This window comes from Lepisosteus oculatus, chromosome 1, assembly GCF_040954835.1.
Source record: "Lepisosteus oculatus isolate fLepOcu1 chromosome 1, fLepOcu1.hap2, whole genome shotgun sequence".
Classification (NCBI taxonomy): domain Eukaryota; kingdom Metazoa; phylum Chordata; class Actinopteri; order Semionotiformes; family Lepisosteidae; genus Lepisosteus; species Lepisosteus oculatus.
The window spans coordinates 2010613-2025856 of record NC_090696.1 but is presented as its reverse complement, the minus strand read 5'-3'; positions in this window follow the sequence as shown (position 1 = coordinate 2025856).

The following is a 15244-nucleotide window of genomic DNA, read 5'->3' as shown; positions in this document are numbered from 1 at the left end:
ATTACTGGTAGGCGTAGTTGTCTAAAAAGTAAAAGTTATTCCTGAAATTAGCCCTACTCATGACATGAGTTTTAGGTGAAATCCTGTTGTTTAGAGGCTTGTAAGAAGTTCACCTGCCTGTTGCTGTCCTACTGAGGGACTACAGAGACGTTAGTTAAAAAAGCAAAGAACAGGTTAGGATTAGTTTTTTTTTTGTATAATTTTCTTGCACTGCAAAAAAAAGAGCTCCTACAGATGTGTTTCAGTCTGTTTTCATAAGAAAAGACTCAAACACAGTTCCTGTTCTGTGGGAAGATTGGGCTGTGTTTTGTCAACTTTGCTATTTGCCATCCATAAAAATGAAATGAAAATGCAGGGAACTTCTGTTGATCTATTTAAAGAATTTAAAGAATTATCTATTTTTTAGAATGATCTATTTAAAGAATTACTAAAGATAACTATACTGGAAAGGTGGTGTCAGTCAAGCATGGTTGACATTAATGTTGATAAAACCAAGGGCTACTTGTGATAGTACTCTGTTAGATTTTCAACCTCTCTCTCTTATTAATCAGACTCTGGAGGTGTTTCAAATACCTAGAAACAGTAATGGAAGAACATTTAAACTTTGCAGAGAATACCAATTGCATTTTAAATAACGGTAGTCAGAGTATATTTTGATCACGAAGGTGAAAGTGTTTAGGGTGATAGAGTGTTGCTAGAAAGCATCCTTACTTTGGGTATTATGGTATGGTATTTTAACCTCAGCATCAAGAGAAAAGGAAAATTGGCCAGAATTGTTAATACTGCAAGAAAATCAACTGACCACCGACTGAAACAGCTTAAAGAGCTTATTATACTGCAGTTCAAAGGAAAGGTCAGCTTACTGTTGGTGATTTCTCCCACCCTCTTCATTCCCATTTCCAAGTGTTACCTTCGGGGAGACAGTTTAGAAAGCCTGTGGCCAAGACAAATGTCTACACGACTCTTTTGTTCCTTGTACAATCTGTATATTAAATGCAGTAAAGTGACTGTTCGCTGTCTGAAGCTATTGCGTTAGTGTAATGATAATATAATATGTGCAGAGAGAAATATGTGTGTGTGGATATATACTGTATGTATTGTTGCATGTCTTGGACTATTGTTTTTTTTAATGTGTATTTACTTGTGTATTTGTTTTCAATGTGTATTTTCTATTGAGTGAAAATTTCTGCTGTAGACTCAGCTTTCTTCCTGTGGTGGGCCCAGTTAGAAGACAAAAACATGCTGAACTGAGTCTGAATCAAATTTAAAAATAAAGACTTGAAAAATTAGAACTGAAAACATGGATGTTTTTTAAACTGAACCAATGATTTGCAGAGTTACTGAATAGTGTGATTATTGTGCAAACACACTCCTCTCTGGTTTCGCAGTAATGTGATCGGACTCTCATTTTGTCTTTTCTCTTCTGATAAGGTGCCATAAAACTTAATGTCCCACTCCATCAGCAGGGACAACCTCTGATCATTTTTACAGCTAACATTATGCCCAAAAGTCCTGTGTTAACATGAATTGGATATAATTTCAATTCCCTCTGCCATTTTTGTCTGGCCCTTTGAATTTCAAACAGGAGTCTGAAATTGCCTCTGAAATGTTAGGAAGGATAATGTTTCATCTATCTGTGCCGTAAGTGTACAGAAAAATGACACTATTATTTTGGGACATGTAACTTAAGAACAAAGTGTTTGCAGCATGTGGAATGGAAACTCTTGGTGGTAAGAAGCAAATTTTCTCTTCATTCCTGTCTTCAAAGGCACATTTTTCATTCAGCATCCTAAGACTAAGACACACTGTCAATGAGCAATTTATAGAACCACTACAAGTTAACACTTTTTTAGCAAGAACTCTCCAGCACACATCTGAAATAGCCTTTCTGATGTGCTTTTTGTGTTTACTAGATGGTAAATGATGGAAGCTCATGAAAGGCAAGAAATAAGAGGAGGCAACCTGTATATCTTTCTTGCATGTACATCTTCTATCTAAATGATAAACTGAGAGGTCGGCTGAAAACAGTCCTATATCTGGGGGTTCCCAGGGTGTTGCTCCTGGAACTCCCTGTTGTGACTAGGGTGGCAGTACTCAGCAGCAGCACTGTTAGGAAAGGGAGCCATGTTACCCTGAAGGGCCCAAAACCACTTATTCCTGAATCAGAGGGTCTCCAACCTCGATTGGAGATCAAGTAAAGACCTACAACATACAGTAACTGCAACAGCAGAATGAACTTAGATTTCAAACAGTGACCCACACAGTTAAGACAGCATTACATTACAAACGCCATCATCTTTCAGAACACAACAAATCATTTTCTTTCTGTAGGGTTTGCTCTTAATTTGAATGAGCTCTGTACATGCAGAGGATGACAGACACTGGTTGTGTGCAATGTTTGGAACTTTGCAGCATTTCAGAGCAACTGGAAGCTGGGAAATAAGCTGTATCAAAAATACTTGAACTTGAACTTGAACTTTATTGCCATATGTAACCGGTACATGTACTGGTACAATGGAATTCTTACTGACACAAAGTCTCTCGATTGTTAAAACAAGTGTAAAAACACAAAGTTATGACAATGCATCAAGACAATATACAAACAAACAGTAGACAATGTACAAGTAAACAAGTAAACAGTTTGAATGTAAACAATGCAGACGTGTAAACAACGACTGGAGATGTACAATAAATAAGAAATCATAATGAGGTAGAGGGTGTAGGTGTGGTCCGAGGGGCATGGCTAAATGTGTTCGCCAATCACACTGCTTGTTGATAGAAGCTATTGAGGAATCTGGTGGTAAGTGTCCATATGCTCTTGTATCTCCTGCCTGAGGGCAGTGGGGTGAAGAGCTCAGGCCCGGGGTGGTGACTGTCCTCTGTGATGGCCAGAATTCTACCACGGCAGTGGTCCTCATAGAGCTGTTTAATCTCATTGAGACCACAGCCGATCTTGTTCTGGGCCACATTCACCATTCTCTGCAGTGCCTTTCTTTCTCGAGAAGAGGTGTTGGTGTACCACACGGTGATCCCGTTGGTGGAGATGCTCTCGATGGTGCAGCGGTAGAAGTTCACCAACACAGGTACTGGCATCCACCATCACTTGAGGCACCTCAAGAAATAAAGGCGCTGCTGAGCCTTCTTCAAGATAGAGTCAGTGTTCACAGTTCAGGTAAGATCTTTGGAAATGTGAATTCCCAAAAACCTAAAGCTGGTGACTGTTTCCACTTCCGTTCCATCAATACTATTGTATTATGTTCTATGGAGATGAGTATGTTGGTCCTAAAGACATGTGCAAAGGCATTCCTCTCCTAAACACAATGTAACTAAGAAGGACGTTCTGAGGTATAAAAACTGTTTTAAATGTTCAGCCAGAGTGACTATTTTAGCCACTTTTTAACCACTCCAAAGGGCCATTTTCATTAAAAAATTCAGTCTTTTCAAAACTTCACTGAGCAGCACAGTGACTTTTAGCATTCCTACATTCCTACGGTGTTAGGAAATGAACTGACATAGGTCCACTCAGCAAGTTCTGTCATACATAATAACATTCTGGTTACAGTATATAAGGCTGCAAACTTCATTTTACAGGATGCTTCTGGTCCTGCTTCTAGAATCTGCATTGGTCTGAAGATAATCATGGAGTCCTAGTGCCTTTGTTTGCTACATTAATGTAATATGTAATAAACACTAATATATCAGCCTTGTGCTCTTGTAATCTAGTATTGAATGTATGTTATCTAGAAATACTGGGCTGTAAAACACTTTCAACCAATGCCTGTTATATAAAGATGCTGTATTCAATAACTACAAACAGATTGATTGCAAATCGATCCACAGTTTATAAAGAGATTAATCCAGGCCTGAGGCATCGTTACAATGTCATGTGTAGTGGCTGCCCAGCTGGCTCAACCAGCAGTGACACTTGCCTGAGTGCAGGGCGAGCTCTAGGAACACGGGTTTGAGTCTGGGTAAGGGGCTGTAGATTAAGCCGGTTCAGGGACGCCAAATATGTAATGTTAGTGGCTCTCTGAAGGCACCAGTTCTGTAGGGTTTGGGCATTTACTGAGACAATTATTAATTGTAGCAGTAAATCACAAAGTTGATTCTTTTGATGGCTTTAGAGTCCAACCATGCGACATAACTCAAACAACGCACACACACAGGTACCAATACACGAGGATACATTTATTAATACATAGAATATGCCTTAAACTAACAGATCTTATCGAGAGGGTTATCAGAATACAAAAGATATATATTCAATCAGTTACGAAGTGTTACATATATCAAGAGGACATACGTTCAGTATATCATTCATTAAGACCGTTTCATAAATGAACTTGGTTATAACTTCTACATTAGATACTCGAAACAAGTACATAACTCTTAGGAATTAAATTGATATCAACTGGTTGGGATAACAATTGAATTCTTGAGCTGTAATGCATTGAAGTTGAATACTCATCCAATCTTTGGGGATTCAGATCTCCTGCGGGCACAAAGGAACAGTTGCAGGCTGTTGCTGTCCAATCCGCGCTCTCTGGCTCGGTGCCAGGCTGTGCTGTGCGGCTTGCGACGGTGCGCTGCTGATGCTCATTTGTTGGCTTTAACTAGCAAAGTTTGTGCACAGGAGAAAAGATGACTGTGGGTCCCAGCAAGTCAGGAAGAGGACCGGTTCGTTCCTGATGAAGAGCTAGTTCTGAATAGTAATTCAGCTGTCCACAGTTCCGACCTGTTCACGAGGCCTGCTGCTGGTTACTCTCTGGCAACCTCCACTCTAGACTCTTAGAACAAAGGAAAGTTCTGGCACTCGGACACACTGGCCGTTCCGTGGTTGTCCGGGCTGAGTCTCAGGATGGTCAGGAGGCGCACTGCGAGAATGTCCTGCCCTTGGGATTCTCCTTTGAATTCCTTCTGAATCTTGTCTGAATCTCCCAGGCTCTCTGTGTTGCCTGTTTTTACCTGGAGGAACTTCAGCTCATTGATTGGCTGAAAGTTCCATGGGCATCAGAGTCCCACGTGGGTTACTCGGCCCTACCAATCCCTGATTGGTTGATCAAGGTGTGATATGAGTCACTTAGTCCTGACACTTAGTAATGCAGTCCAGATGTCCAACTGGCACTCCCTAGACAGATAGGCGCCAATGGGTGACCATTGATCATGATAGCCAGGCTTAGCTAAGTGCATCCCCCTTTGGGAGCTGTCCTTGGACCTTAAATCACCTTGCATGAATGGTTTCTCTGTGGCTGCACCACAGAGATGAACAGAGAAATGAGGCCTAATTTGGGAAAGCTCAGAAACACTTAATTCTGTCTTATTATTAAGCCTCGCCGCTACAGGGCTATGATTCCACCAAGGCCAAGAGGCTGGAAGGTGCATTTAATGGATAAGTAACTACAAGCCACAGTTGAAAAACACACAACTCCAAAATCAGGTGATATGACAAAAATAACTGGTAATTCTAATGTATATAAAAAATAAATGTCATATGGTTTCATAGGACCCAAGCAGTAATCCTATTAATGAGATTGTAAAAGCACAAGCCTTCTGATGTTTCCTCCGACCTTAACACAATATTCATTAATGCCACACATTTTTATCCCTTCAACATTAGATTTAAGATAATCTTTCTTTGCAACACAGATTGTTTTTTAATGATAAACTTTTATGGTATTTATTTGGTGCATCCCCTACTCCTTATGGCTTCTGTGCTGTGCTCACGATCTTGCAGGCTGAGTGCTGTTCTTTCTTCGCTCAGACCCAACTGTTTAGGAAAGTTTGATCACTTCCAGAGCCATGGCAAAATCAATGACTTGTGTTCTCACAAAATATTGAATAAACAAATATTCAGTATCGAGAAAACATTTAAGCATATTAGATTGAAAAAAACCCTGTGAGTTTGAAAATAGTGAAGTTCTGCAAAAGATTTGAAAATATTTGGGCATGCTGTGTTTAAGACAAACATTCCCTTCAGTAATATCTTGCTTGAATATCTTTAATATGAAGAAAATCAAATGCTTAGGAAGTGCACTGCTTCAGCGCTGAGTGCTGCCAATGGGTCCCTATTGGGACTATAGCGCTGAGCATGACAGGGCTGTGGAGCGTATATGCAAATGAGTGTGTATGTATGATATTGCACTAATACTAATTCACTGGTTACATTTGCACTCGAAATGGCTCTCCATTCTAAAGGATCCTAAAGAGCTTCACACTCAGGAGAGGAGCCACTTCTCCTAAAGTGTAGCCCTACCTGCTGACACAGGGACACAAGGCAGCCGAGTCACTCAGTGGGACTCTGGAACAAGCTGCCTAGCCATGCTGTTGAATTTGATATCCTGGCGTCTTTCAGGGAATGCCTGGATGAGAGCCTTGATTCAATTAACTGTCAAATGGGCTAGATGTGTCAAATGACTTCCAGTCATTTCTTATGATTAAGGGACCATTAGGAAGGCCAGATTGTGGACACACAGATTCTATAATCACAACACTGCAAATGAGAAGCATTAAATGACAGTGGCAAAAGCACTGAAGGGCAGGACTCAGTCAGAATCCTTCCTGCACTATGCGAGTGTGAACACCTGGAAATGGAAATCTTTCAACACAGCACATGGCTGACGACAGACGTCAGCTTTCGACCACTGGAATCCTTCCTATGGTGAAAACCACATGTGCAGTCATGATCAATCTCAATGGAATAAGAGCATAGAAAGTCTGGGAACACAGTTAGAACCACAATGGTGCTTTGGTATGGAAACTGTGGTCCAGAGGGAAGAGCTCATCCTAGCTGGTCTGCTGAAGCTGACAGGCAGGTAGAGGCAGCTGGAGATGTGCTGGTTGGAGACGGGGACAGAAGTGGACTTGAACAAGACCACCAGCAGCAGGACGAGATGGGAAGCCAGAGTGGGAATGAGACGGGAAGCCGAAGCAGGAGGAGATGGGAAACCAGACTAGAAATGAGGTGGGAAGCAGGAACAGGAGGAGACGCGAAGCCGGAGTGGGAATGAGATGGGAAGCCGGAGTCCGAGCGTGACTGAGAGCAGCTCAGTTACCGAGCCCCGAGCAGTGGTGTTGTCAGATACCGTGCCCATCAGAGTTCATGGGCGGCAGTGAGGAGACAGGGAGCTGAGATCTCGGACCCACCCAGGTGTAACACAAACCTCTTGAGGGTCCTGAGATCGACATGCTGTTTGCAACTACATGCACACCATGTATTGTTAGTTCTGCCCTCCTCCTTTTACACTTATTCTCTCAGGTAGTAAAGACAAATTCAAGTTTGAAAACGATAACTTGCCTGAACACAGACCTGCCTGTCCCAGGGGAGAAGAGCCCCTTTCTTTTTGAGTGTGAGATCAGTGGGTTTCTCCTGCAACGTTTCTTGCAGTACTTAGTGATTATAGCATAGCTCCTTAGATCAATCATGTAGTATGGACAGGAAAGTAGTTGAGAAGCAAGTTATGTGAATACAAAATACATTTAACAGCATGTAGGAAGATAGACACCCTGATTATGACACAAAATGAATCCTTGCTTTAAAGTTAAATACTGTTAGAAAACCAAATGAGGCTCTCATTTTCATTTGGTCCTTTTTAGTCTAACTTATTACCTAAGGGAAAATAGAATCCAGCCTGAGGAGAATTTAATACTAAGCCAATTTTGGCACATTCATGTATATGTGAGAAAACAGAAACAACTTAGTGTAAAATATAATAAATTTAATTTGTCTTTAACAGCACTTTGTGTATGAGTTAATTAAAACAGATTCCAGGCCTGAAACACAGTTTGGAAAGTGACTGAAGCAATTAGTACATTAATCTCTTATCCCAGGGAAGTCTCTTGCAGGGGTAGGAAAAGCATTAAGGCTCAGATGTTATTTGAGGAACCTACATTTTTGTGTGGAAGAATAATTACGAAACATAGTGTTTCAGGACTTAAAGGACAAAACATGACTAAAATATTTTCATAGCCTCTTTAGTCTGAAGGGAGTGTCCCACACTGACAGGCTGAAGGAACTGAGTCTCTTTAGTCTGAAGGGAGTGTCCCACACTGACAGCCTGAAGTAGCTGAATCTTTTTACTTTTTAACAGAGAAAACTACAAGGGGACCTGATAAAAGTATTTCAAATCCTCAAAGGCATGGACAAAGTCACTGCATACTGAAACATGAACCAGAGGACACAAGAGAAACTAAATGGAAGTGCATTTAAAATTGAAAGCTATTAGCTCTGAGCCCGGATGAAGCCTTGCTAATACACCCTCAAACAAGAAATTTCGACTGAGTCTCCAGCTCCTCACCAGAAATTATATTTGTTCTCAGTTGACTTGCCTGGTAAATTATTGGAAGGATAAAAAAGTTATAGGATTTTTTTAAAAGAAAATTTATGACTCATACTATATATCTTGATATTCAACTATTTCTGCTCAACTCACTTTACCTGGGAAAACATAAAACTGCAAACTGGCCAAGTACTACAGGGATGGGCTGCACTAGGTCGAGTTTTGGGGGTTTTAATTTCCTAATAAGCAGCTAATTCACCCTTGTAGTTCAAGTAGGGAGCTGCGTCAGCATGCGTAGGCTGCTAAGGAACAAGTAAAGGTTTATTCCAGCTGAAAAGAGAAGAAAAGAAACACAATGTTTCAGCTGTGGAGCCTTCTTCAGGTGTGAGAAAGAGAGGGAAATCCAGATTTCGGCTCCACAGCTGGGAACATTTAGTTTCTTTTCTTCTCTTTTCAGCTGGACTAAACCTCTGCTTGTTCCTCTAATTCACCCTTGTGTGACCCTGTCTGATCAGGCCTGTTTCTCCTCTGAGACAGATGCTTGTATGTGTCCCCAGCTCCTTGCCATGACAATGGAGGATCAGTGGGAGTCATAGTGATTCACATTGGTGATTGAGAGCCATTGTGGTCATAAAGAGGGACAAAATATGGCGATTATGTGGCAGTTCTATACTAACAAATATCAAGGCAGTGGACCTTCTGTTGTTTAACAATAATGCATTATGAACCAAATTAAATGGTTTAATTGGCTTTAAAATCATTTCAAAATAACAGTTAGCTTTTTTTGCTACAGTTGATTTGTTCATCATTTTTAGGTTGATAAGAATAACAAACACACACTGACCTACACTGAACCAGAAATTCTGTTTAGTTCAGTTGCCTTTAAAGTTATGTTCAGTTATATAACTCTTTGACTGAGGGAAATGTGATTCTCTTTAGGCCATGGAAATAACATTGCCTATAAAATAACAGATAAACAAAACAATTGAGCTTCCTGATGTATGAGAGGCATTAGTTCACAATGTATAGAGCATGAGATCGCCAGTCGTTTTTCTGCTGTAATTATAAGCGATGTTTCATGACAGCAGTTGAAAAAGACAGCTGATTTTGATATGATATGTTGAGTAAGGGAACTAATTTGCACGTTCACTGAGGTGTTGGATACGATGAGCAATGGAAATAATTTTCACATTCACTGAGGTGTTGGGTGAATGTCATGTGGAGCTCTGTTTCAGCTTAATGCAGAGCTATGATCACTTTTCCGAGAAACAAGATGTGGGAGTATGTTGCCTGGAGAGTGATTTTGATGGTTATTAGAACTCTTTTATACCAGTTCTCGTCTCCAGGGTCTCCGGGCTCCCAAAAGGACACCAGTAATTCAATTTTAAAGTGGTAATTGAAAAATTATGTTTTTCCAAGGCAGTGAATGGGTGAATATAGACAAGACCATTATGCTAATTAAACTCAGAAATCCTGATTTAAAATGCTTAAACTTCTGAAACCTCAGCATTAGGACCTTTCTGAGGTTCATGTGAAATGAATTAATTGTAGGTATGATATATTGTAAATCTACTGTAGGGGTGGTATATTGTTAACCTAGTGTGTTGTAGGTTTGTTATATTTTAAATCTAGCGTGTTGTAGGTGTGGTGTATTGTAAATCTACTGTGTTGTAGTTGTGATATATTGTTAATCTACTGTGTAATAGGTGTGGTTTATTGTGAGTGCAGTGTGTTGTAGGTCTGGTAGTCTTAGGTCTAATATGTTCTAGATCTGGTATGTTTAAGGTCTAGTGTGTTGTCAAAATCACGTTCCCAGTGAATCTGAGAGCTGGATGGAGGTTGATGAGATGATGAGGGACTGCTGGATTGTTTGACCAGGCTGCAGCACTGACACTGTCATCAATGTACACTTGTGGAGCTCAGAAGCAAAGCTGGAATAGGAGGAGAAGAAGCATTCTTCTTCCCAGCAGACAAAGATGTTGGTATAACTTGGTCCTGTTCCAGAACCTGTGGCAAATCTGCTGACCTGATGGTAGAAAAAGTTGTTGAAAGCAAATTAATTCAGTGTGAGAACCAATTCAGGTAGTCTTACAAGGGTATGGGCTGAGTGAGTGCTTGTGACCATCAAGAAACTTAAAGGGTTACGTTCCTGAAAACTCCCATGGTAAATAAATTTACTGCTGGCAAATTTAAGACTTCATGGAAAAATAGGGGTTAGGGGAACCGAAGTCAGTATTAAAATCCCTCAAATATGTATATACACCATGGTGATGTATATACAGCATACATACTGTAATCATACATACTGTAATCACAATAAAAATACTGAGATTTAAAGACTTTACTGAGACTTTAAAGGAGTTTCTAACATAATTATGACCATGAAGGAAACCTGAAGCAACGCTGTTGTTCCACTTCATGGAGTTTATAACAAAAGTTCGGGAGGGATGACAACAATCAGTTAACATTAACAATCAGTCCCGTCATCCTTCCTCCACCAAATGCTATAAATATCAATGCGATTTCCTACTCTCCCTTGCATAAGACTTTTGCATCCCACCTCCACCCCCAACTCCACCTCAGCAGCGGCCCCCTGGTTAACCTGCGTGGGGGTCCTGGCCTCCTTGTCCTATGGCCAAGAGGTCGGCCCTCAGCCAAGCGGGTTAAGCTGATATCCGCTCCACAATAGTTCATCACGCTGTGATCTTGGGTGTTGTCGTTCCTAGTGAATTACACTCGCTCTGATAGCTTCCTCTCTCTTCCTCACGGGCAGGAACTGTAGGGAAATTCACACAAACAGCCCAGCAGCCCTGTCATTCACGCAGCTCATTGAGCTCATCGTCGCTCCAGGTCGCTGAGCAACACTGGACTCTTTGTCCTTTTGCATATGCTTAGGAGCCATTTTAATTTATTTATTATTATTTTACTAATGACTATCACTTTCATTCAGTTCATTCACTTCTTAGCACAATCTTATATTAATAATCATCAAAGTTATCTGTTCACTTTATAATCTGTTCACTGGGACCATATCAAATATGTTCCCCCTGGTTCTATTATAGCTGTTCACTTAATTACTGCATATACTGGTTCTTAAAGAAACACTAGGTCAAGATGAGCTTCAACTGGGTTAACTTGAAATCATGAGGTATTTCAACCATTCCATTTCACCTTCTGTTTTCCCCACCATAGTATTTCAAGTTACACGAAGAAAAGCTAAATCTCCCAGTGTGGTCACCTTTTGTTAACCTCCCCTTACAGAAAGATATCTGCATCCATGTGTGGATTATTGGGCCAATATCTACACCTATTGTTAAGCCTTAAGAGTTTCTAGTTACCATTTTAATAGGTAAAGGCTATAAAGCCTAACCTCTTTCTTCAGGCTTGCAGGTTATTTTTGATATCTAGACTCACTCCACCACCTCTTCTATTTAGTCTATTTGTCCAGTAAATATGTGTAGCCGTTCATTTTATATTCATCCCAGTTATTCTCCCGAACAGTGTTTGCACTAGCCTTGCACTCCTATAATTATTTAAGAATGCAAAGGTTTGTTTCGATTTCTCTTTCCGACGTCTATTGCACACAGGTCTGGGGCAACTGATTCAGGCCCGATGCTGCTGCCTCATTCCAGATCCACACATTCCCACCTTCAGTCAGAGCCACCGGCTCAGGGATGTTGTGAGAAGGAGACAAAAGTAATTAATACTGAAAACAAGGGCAGAAGCCAGACTCCAGTTGCACTTAAAAACACTAAATGTACTTGTTTTTTAACTCACAAAAGTCAATATTTTAATCCATGTTGCACAGAATGTCTTGAAATACTACGACAATGAGGCACCCAACCCCTGGGTTTAGCTGCCACTGAATGCATTTGAATATCTGCGAAGGTTCTGCAATTTTCAAATCATCAGTCAGTCACTTCACTGTCCGAGAGGGAAAGTGTGCAGATCAAACACTCAAAAAGGCTGCAGAAGCTAAAATTGCTTACAGATCTATTTTAGAATTACAGAGGTTTCTAAGGGTCTGTATGGTATGTTTTCAGACTGGGGAGACTTCTGTGCAGAGTTTGCATGCCCCTGTGGTCACGGGGAGTTTTCTCTAGCTGCTCTGTTATCCTCACACCTCCCAGACACACGCAGGATATTGGTGTCCCCATAGGTGTGTGTGTGTCTGCCATGTGAGATCCTGTCCCATCTAGAGTGCAGTCTGAGGAAATGGGTCTCCAGTATAACTGAGAGACTGATATTTGTGAAAGAAGGTAAATGTCAGTAAAACCTGTAAAAAAATTAAAAAACAAAAACGCACCTTCAAGTTAGTACAAGGTGGAAGCATCTTACTAGCACTACAGCTGTGAGTCTTTTTGGATAAGTTTGTAGCAACATATTTGAGAGATTTTAATACTGACTTCAGTTCCCCTAATCTCCAGTTTCCCATAAAGTCTTCAGGGGTTTTCAGGAACTTAACCCTTTCTTGATGGTCACAAGCACACACTCCACCCATACCCTTGTAAAATTAGCTAAATTGTTTCTCACACTGAATGAGATGGTGCATTTTGCATCCCTTCTTAAAAAAATAAAAGTGCTCTGTTTGAACATTCAAGTTTTGATAAAAAATATTCACTTAAAATTGTGTATGTCATTTTTAATTAAACACATTCTGCCATCATTCGTTGGGGTTAAATACTTTTGCAATGTGTTGTAATCACAATCAATTCACTAAATGAAAGGAGCTGTAATCATGCAAGTTGACACAATTTCATGCCCTGCTTCAATGTGATAGAGGCTGATAGCTCACATCTAATATCAAGAAGCAGCACTGAAGTCAAGTGACAGTTCCTGTGACATACAGTATAGTTCTTAAAAAAGCAAGTGCCAAAATTTAAAAGCCCTTGCAGAGAGCTTTGCTGGGAGTTTGAAAGTCTTAGAAAAGGTGAGATATTTACTGGAGCAAAATGTTACTTAGAGTTGAAGGGAATGTCAGAGTGACAGAGCCCTCTGAGCCTGCGTTTCCAGTCTTGCTAACCGCAGCTCTTTGGGAGATTCTCAGATCAATCACACCAGCCAATTCTTCAGTCTTCTGAAAAACATCACACCCGCAGGTACCTCTTGTCAAACACAATCATGCGAAGAGATGCTCTGCTTGTGATAATAGACCTTAAAATGACTTGCATACAGTAGCTTTCATATCGATAGTACTTGAACCAATCACAGTTTTTGTTTTTGAGTTATTGGAGAAAATGGGTTTGGAACTTTTGTTCTGCCCTTCAGGGTGTTTTAAAAATATGAAGTAGAGTATGATCTAAGTGTGACTGGTGTGAGAGTTTTTAATCCCTTGCCTCCTGCAAGAGGCCATCGTTTGTTTCAGTAGAACCTTTGAGATATGGTTGAAATTCTGACCTTCAGTCTCTTTGCTTTATTTTCTGTTTCTTTTTATTGGGTGCAAAATGACACCCTTTGTCACACAGCCATTCCTCCACTATGAGGGTCACTTGAGGAAATGTGGGCTTTAAAACACACTGTTGTTCCTTGCAGTGCTGGGGTCCTGGGTTCGATTCCAGCAGTGATGTCTACATGGGCTTTGTGTGTTCTCCCCGAGTTTGTGTGGGCTTCCTCCCATAGTCTAAAAACATACTGGCAGGCTAACTGGCTTCTGGGAAAAGTGGACCTGGTGTGAGTGTGTGTCTTTCTGCCCTGTTGTGGACTTCTTGTCCAGGGCGAACCCTGCCTTGCACCCACTGCATGCTCCCCCACAGCCCTGAAATAAAACACACAGTTAGAAAATGGTTGGATGGATGAGACAAACCTGAGACAAACCATGGTGAAGCGGAGAAAATGCATGATCCAGGAAAGTGAACTTCATGGGTAACTGACAATACTGCATCGCTGGAAATTCTCCTAATTTCTGTTGTTACTTGAGTTAGAAGGTCACAGCTCTTCCACTCACTCTGCAGCAGTTGGGAAGCATGTGCACCCCTGCTGTGTGAAGGTGGATTGAAAGATCAATGGGTTCCCTCCTGTAGCACTGTCCTGCCAGTCCTGTGCTCACCCCATGATACAGCTCATTCCCTGCTAAAGTGCAGCCTCATGCTGAGAGAATACATTTTCTTCCAGGAATAAACATCTTTCCTAATCTAACAGTGACATGCATGGTAATATGCCATAGTGGCTGCTTCTGCGGGTCCTCAGCTGATCTCTAAAACACCAAGCCTAATGAGTAGCTTGGCGCTAATTGAGACTCAGTCTCAAACAGCACTTGGAGTCGAGTCTATGAGAGATTTAATGCAGGCATTCCCAGAGCTGGTCCTGGAGGCCTCCCGGTTTTCATTTCAACCATCCTTAATTATTGAATTGGAGTCTCAGTTGAACTAACAAGGTGCTTGATTGGAGTATTTGCAACAGTTTGGGATTTTGTTTCTCTTATGCAAAGCAATAGTTAAAAAATGGCCTCACGTTTAAGCTCATGTTTGAAGAGCTGAAAACAATCAAATGGCTAAAACGAATCTTATTAATGTAGTTAAGGGATAGCTTATGTAACTGAGGACTGGACTGCAACTCAATCTGGGAGGTGTGTGAGACTCCAGGACCAGGACTTGAAGACCCTGCCTCAGGGGAGGATCTGGTTACTGACAGTTCATATAATGTCAAAATGTCAACGTCAACTCATGACAGTTGCCTGTTTGAATAAAGAGGTGCCGTACGGTTCTGTAGATTAAGAGGTGAAATATGATTCTTCAGATTAAGGGGTGCAGTATGGTTGTGCGCATTAAGGGGCGCTGTTGATCACTGCAGCTGCTGTTGCACTCACCACAGGCCACACTTGGTTTTACATCTCAGCTCAAGAAGAAGCACAAAGTACTGCAGAAGCAACAAGTCAAGGGCAGATCTTATATCCTGTCTCCTGTAACCCCATTGTGCCATCTTCTGTGTTAGTAATGTGTGTCTGTGCCGTAAAACAAATTCCCCCCAGG